We start from the raw sequence: 6,064 nt of genomic DNA, 5'->3' as shown, positions 1-6,064 counted from the left end.
GCGGCCCTGCTGCTCAGAGCTCGCCCTCCCAAGCCAACTCTTAACTAACGTGCCACTCAGCCGGCCCCACCCTGTCTTTTTACTAATTGAAATCCTCCTTGTTCTTTCAATGGTGATACAGATTATAATTTATTTACTATAAATGATTTAAGTAATTCCGCATTGGATGTTTGAGCTGTATATGATTTTTTTGCTACCATGAAAATGCTGTAAACGAACCTCTAAAAGACAACTAAAAACATGTAGGATGAACTATTATTTGGAGCTAAAAAGAAATGAGCTATTAAGCTATGGCAAGGAGGAACCTTAAATGTATATTATGAAGTGAAAGAAGCCAGTCTGAAAATGGTACCAACTGTGTGATTCCAACCATATTACGTTCTGGAAAAGACGACACTATGGAGACAGTAGAAAGATCGGGGGCTGCCAGGGGCTGGAGCAGGGAGGGAGGGAACGGACGGAGCACAGAGGACTTCCAGCGCAGTCAAACGGCTGTTTGATATTACAATGGTGGGTACACAACATTAAACCTTTGTCAAAACTCACAGAATCTACATGGATGTATAGGAACTCTCTGTACCTGCCCCTCAACTTTGCTGCAAACATAAAACTGCTTTTTAAAAAATGAAGTCTATTTAAAAAAAATACCACCACGTAGGTGGGGTGTACACTGCATTAATCACAGCAGTTACTCCTGGCTGGGTTTGTGGGGGACCTGGCTTTTTAGGGGACCTGGCTTTGCTCCTACACGCTCTCAAGTTCCCAGCCAGGGGCACCCAACCACGACAAACCACCACCTCCTCACGTAGCTGCCACCTGCCCTGCCATGGGAGCTCCGCGGCCACAGGAGCTGGGGGTACCTGAGGGTACCCCCATCCAGGGGCCACGCAGCCTTCCCAAATTCCCCATTTACGGAAACCACAAGGTGTCATCTCTAGGCCAGTGCTGTCACCACTTCCTGTGATGAGATTAATGGGAATGAGCAGGGGCTTCGTGTGACACGGACTCCCCTCCCCTCAGGGGCCAACTGTACCCAGCTGTTGTCACCAAGCTCCCTGGTGGGACACACAGGAGAGCACGTCTCACACTGAACCCCTCTCCAAAAAGCCCCTTTTGTTGTCCCCTTCACATCTAGAGAGAACTCAGCTGGCCAGGGAAAGTGGGAATTACTATTCCCACCGGGCAGATGGGAAAACTGAGGTTCTCTGAAAGGCTGACCTGCCCCGGGTCACATGCCAGTGGCAGCTCTGGGAGCACAGGGTGGTTCTCCAGCAAAGGCCAGGGCCTGGTCATCATATGACTCAGCCCTGCGCCAGCAGGACCGGGGTGTTGGTGAACTTTTCCTGGCAGCCCAAGGTTCACAGGTGGTGTCGGCCAGCTCGGCAAGGGCTTCCGCCTGGTGTCTCCCCTCGTTCCCACCCCCCACAGCCTGGACAGAGCCCAGCCCTCCCGCCGGCCGGCCACCAGCCACACCACCACCATCGAGAAGGTATCAGGAGAATAAATCTCAGAGCAATCCCCTCACGGCCTCCCCCAAGGCTCAACCGCGGCCAGTGGGACAGGCCAGAAAATATGAAGGCTCCGGACCTCCGCGAGGAGCATAATTCAAATTCCTTCCCCCGAGTTTCATAACAGAGGCTGCTGGTTTCCTTAAATGGGGAATTTGCAAGCCACTCAGTTACCAGAGACGGCTTGGCGTGGACATGCTCTTGCAAAGTCCTGAGCGCTGCCACAGGCCCGGCCAAATTCCACGGAGGGAAATCAACTTCCGAAGAAAAGCACTGCAGCTTGGGCTTTGTGCAGAGGCTGCGGTTGTGGTTGTGTTATTTTAGGGAAGGGCCATTCTGCATTTTAAAGAGGGGGTTGGGTTTCAAGCCAGCTTTAACTTGAGACCCAGGAGCCACTGCAGCCCCTCATGGGCTGGCACAGGCCGGGCCTCCCCCAGTACTGAGCTCAGATACTCAGGGCCAGAGGGTCCTCCCCAGGGCCCGCTCTGCCACCCCCGAGGATGCCTGTGTTTGCCCCTGCGTCACTGGAACTGCTCAAGTCCAGTCTCTGGGGTCTGTGCGCCTTCCTGGCTGCAGGCTCTTGGTTGCACGCACACAGATGTGGACATTTGGACTGAGAACCTTCCTTCTTAATGTTGGTGGGGGCAGATACCCCCTCCTCTAAGGACCCCAGTGGAGGATGGTGTTACAGGAGGACACAGGAGCTGGCGGGGCGGGGGAGGGGGGGTCCAACGGGGTCAGGAGGGGGCAAAGCTGCTCCTTGCAACCTTGTGTCTGTGGCCAGGATGAAGGACAAGACCCCATTCTCAGACAGGGGTCCTGCCCCCAGGACTCAGCCCAAACTCCAATGGACTGGCCTGGAGTCCTCTCCTCCTGGGCAACGTGGTGCCAAAGGGGCATCTCAGCCACAGTCACAGAGGAACTTGGGGACCACTGTCCTGCATTCCCACCTGCGTTCGATCTGGCGAGTGGCACAGACTACTACCCCCATTTTCACGCCCTCATTCATCAGACGCATAACTAGGGCAGGAGAAGGCGTGGGGGAGAGATGGGGCCTCAGCAGTCCTGCCCAGGACACCAACGCCAAACTCAGGTTTGCCCTGGGGGAAGGGGTGTGATCCTAGGTAGATCTGGGGGAGAATTCAGAGGCAAGATCAGAAAGGATTCCAAACATTTAATGAGAAAAGCCAGAGGCTGACGGGAGATGGTGCAGGCAAAGCCAGCCTGGATGGGAGTATGAAGACTGCTCCCAACCAAGCACAAAGCACCTTCCAACCGAGTACCAAGTTCCTCAAAACCAAGGTCAAGCACCTCCCAACCCAAATGGCGAAAGGCCACAGGAAGAAAAAAAGAGAAATCTGCTCATGGACATGAAGACTCTACTTCCGGTGTGGGGAGGGCCACGTTTAGCATAACAACACCTAACGTGTCTTGAACCCACTAACTATTCTCGGTGTTTTCTGCATGACATGTGACATAGTCACGCCCCTGTACAGATGGGGACACTGAGGCACACAGCAGCACTGTACCATTCTTGCTTGTCTTTCTCTCCAACCTGTATGCAAAGTGCCAGCAAATCCATCTGGGTCCGCCTTCAAAATCGATCCCAAATCTGGCTACTCTGCACCCCCAGCTCACTCCTTCCCTGGTCCAAGCCGCTACCCTCTACTGCCAGCATCACAGTAATGGCAGCTGGTGGTCCTGCCCCCACCCCGAAAGCTACTTTCATTCCAACAGCCAGAGGGATCCCCTTAAACATGAGTCAGACCAGGTGACTCCTCCACTCAAAACTTGATCTGCTCCTGCCCATTTTGTATGCCATCCCCAATCCTCCCTCATTCCACCACAGCCCCTCCAACAGGCCCAGCCCCTCCTACCGCAGGGCCTTTGCACTGGCTGTTCCCGCCAGCTGGAATACCCTTCCCCACACTGCCACATGGCTCTCGCCCTCACCTGCCTCAGGTCCCTGCTCAAAAGTCACAAAAGTAGGCTCTGGACCTACACTGGGAAGCCCCTCACCCCACCCTTCCCATTCTCGGGCCCTATTTTATTCTCCTCCCTGGCACATACCCCTCTCAGAACACTCTCCATTTACAGCCTTCTCTCTCCAGTGCATCATAAGGGTCTCAAGGCTGCTCCCCTCAGCCTCTCCCACCACTGACAGGTGCCCGCTCTCAGCTAAGGAGACTTGGCCATGCCAGCCGCCCCCTCCGGAAGGGGGTCAGTGACTCCAGGAGTCTTGGGGCCAAATGGTGGCGTGAGAGAGGTCTGAGATGGGGACCGTTCACCAGGCAGTGCAGAGACCATCCCAGAAGGTCAGCCTGGCCCCTGGGCAGCTCAGCTCACTTGGAAGTGGGTGAGACGGGCCTACAGGGAAGTCACTGCTCAGCATGGACCCTCAACCCCAGGACACTGAGGCTGGGGTGCTCCTCTGGTGGTGGGGGCACCAGGTCATCTGGCCTGATCTCAGTGAGTCAGACAGTGGGGCTGTAAATTCCACCCCATCCTACCCACCGGGTGTGTGCACTGACCCACGCACACACATCCATGTATACACACTCTCGAACATACACACACACAGGCTCACACACTCCCACACTCAGTCGCCCACACACGGCTTTTACACAAACCAGCCAGCTCTCCCCCCACATCAGAGGCCAGTCCAGTGCACTACACTTAGGCAACACATTCGCGTAAGAAGGCTGACTGGGCCACACCGCGCCCCTCACACGGCTGTTCCTTCAGCTTCCAAACCTCCCAAATTCCCCACGCCCGCAGGCCTCCGACTCTCCAGCCTGGGCTGCAGGCGGCACAGTCACCAGCACGGGCTCCCAGTCGAGACAGGGCTCGGTTCAAATTCCGTCTTGGGATTCTCTAACTTAGACAATTCCGGCGTGTCCCACAGACAATCCTCCCTCGCTGTTCTCATCTGCAAAGGCCCAGGCTGGTACTTCTCCGAAGGGTGTGGTGACATTAAGTAAACTAGCACACAGTATTTCCACAGGGCCTGAGGCCAAAAAAAAGCTATTGTGTTTCTGCTCAAGATGTCAGAGAGCCGTCTCTGACAACTAAGCCAGCAGAGAACGGGACAGACATGGCAGTAGGTCGGCCGCTGCCAGCAGGAGGTCACCTGGCCTGGTGCAGCCCAGGTAAGAGTGTGTCATTCCCAGACTGCAGGAAGAGGGGACGGAGGGCTGAGAGGTGACTGAGCAAACAGCTCCCACTTGGAAAAGTCTGGAATGAACCTGGCCTGGCTGGCCAGTGAAACTCGGCCATCTCCCTACAGTCTCTCCATCCCAGCCTGCAACTCTTCATACGTTCCCAGCATTCCCACCACTCACAAACCCCATCTGGAACTCGGGGCCAGGCCCTGAGCCCGCACAGGCCTCCATGAGCTCAGACGGGGGAGCAAATGGGAACAAGGGCTTCCGGGATAGACCAGAGTATGAGGTGCAGATTCCACCTGTTAGAGCGTCTATGTCTCCTCGGGTCCCGTCACACACACAACAGAGACGTCTGACGATTCAAAGCCACGGCTGAGCGTGGCAAGTTTAAAAAAAAAAAAAAAAACCTGACGATGGACGATCGAGGGAAGATAATACTCAACAACAACAGATTCTGAAAGGTACACTCATTTTCAGGCTGCCAGGTTTTCTCTAAAAAAGCAACTTGGGCTCAAGTAAATTCAAGAGGGAAACCATGACCACCCCACCCCACTTCACCGCCTACCAAGGCGGACAGGCGCCTGGGTTTACCCGTGAGCGGGGTCCAAGGCGATGGCCCGAGGCTGGTCGAGGTCTTGCCAGAAGAGGACCTTCCGGGACGTGCCGTTGAGGTTGGCCACCTCGATGCGATTGGTCTCCGAGTCCGTCCAGTACAGCTTCTTGCCGACCCAGTCACAGGCCAGGCCGTCGGGCGACACCAAGCCGGAGATGACCACGTTCTGCACGGCGGCCCCCGTCTGGTTCAGGTAGGTCTGCTTGATGGCCTCCTCGCTCACGTCCGTCCAGTACACGGCTCCCTTGGAGAACTGGAAATCCACCGCAGCCGCGTCCTCCAGGCCACTGACCACGATGGTGGACTCCAGCTTGACTCCGCCAGCGTCCACCAGCCGTACGTCCCGGCGGTTGGCAAACAGCAGGAGCGGTGAGGCTGTGGGGACAGAAGTAGTCTGTGAAGACCCCTGGCTGAGACAGGGGTGCAGGGCCTGGGACAGGGGCTCTGTGCACAGACTGCCCCCCGCCCCCCACAGGCACCTGCCCAGCCCGTGCCCAAGGCCCTCCAGCTCCTTCCTGCCACTCCCCAAGGTGTTGCCAGGGAGATGCCTGGGCAGGCCCGAGCCATTCACAGGCCCTTTCAATGCAACACACAGTGTTGTTACTGAAATCACCGCTGAGGGCTGCCGTTTGTCCCACCCAGGCCTGGGTGAGTCTTCATGCCACACCCACTACCTCCCACAAGGATGCCATGACCAGGCCACACTGATCTTCCAGGGGATGCACAGAAGTCACACCACCTTCGTCAGCCTAAGGCAGGGGATGGGGACACAAGGACAC

The 6,064-nt window shown here is 56.2% G+C and overlaps 1 protein-coding gene across 1 annotated transcript in view; it reads right to left on the bottom strand.

Annotated features, from left to right (window-relative positions):
- The window catches only part of LRP5 (LDL receptor related protein 5), a 42,947-nt gene extending 37,403 nt beyond the window's left edge, over positions 1 to 5,544 (bottom strand). The window contains 1 exon segment of the mRNA XM_019654716.1: positions 5,264 to 5,544. The gene's annotated coding sequence lies outside the window, so the exon portion shown is untranslated.
- Positions 5,545 to 6,064: the final 520 nt, after the last annotated feature.

The sequence above is a fragment of the Hipposideros armiger genome, unplaced genomic scaffold, assembly GCF_001890085.2.
Source record: "Hipposideros armiger isolate ML-2016 unplaced genomic scaffold, ASM189008v1 scaffold_228, whole genome shotgun sequence".
In the NCBI taxonomy this organism is placed as follows: Eukaryota; Metazoa; Chordata; class Mammalia; order Chiroptera; family Hipposideridae; genus Hipposideros; species Hipposideros armiger.
Note: the sequence above shows the minus strand (reverse complement) of the source record. Positions and strands in the feature narration are given on the sequence as shown.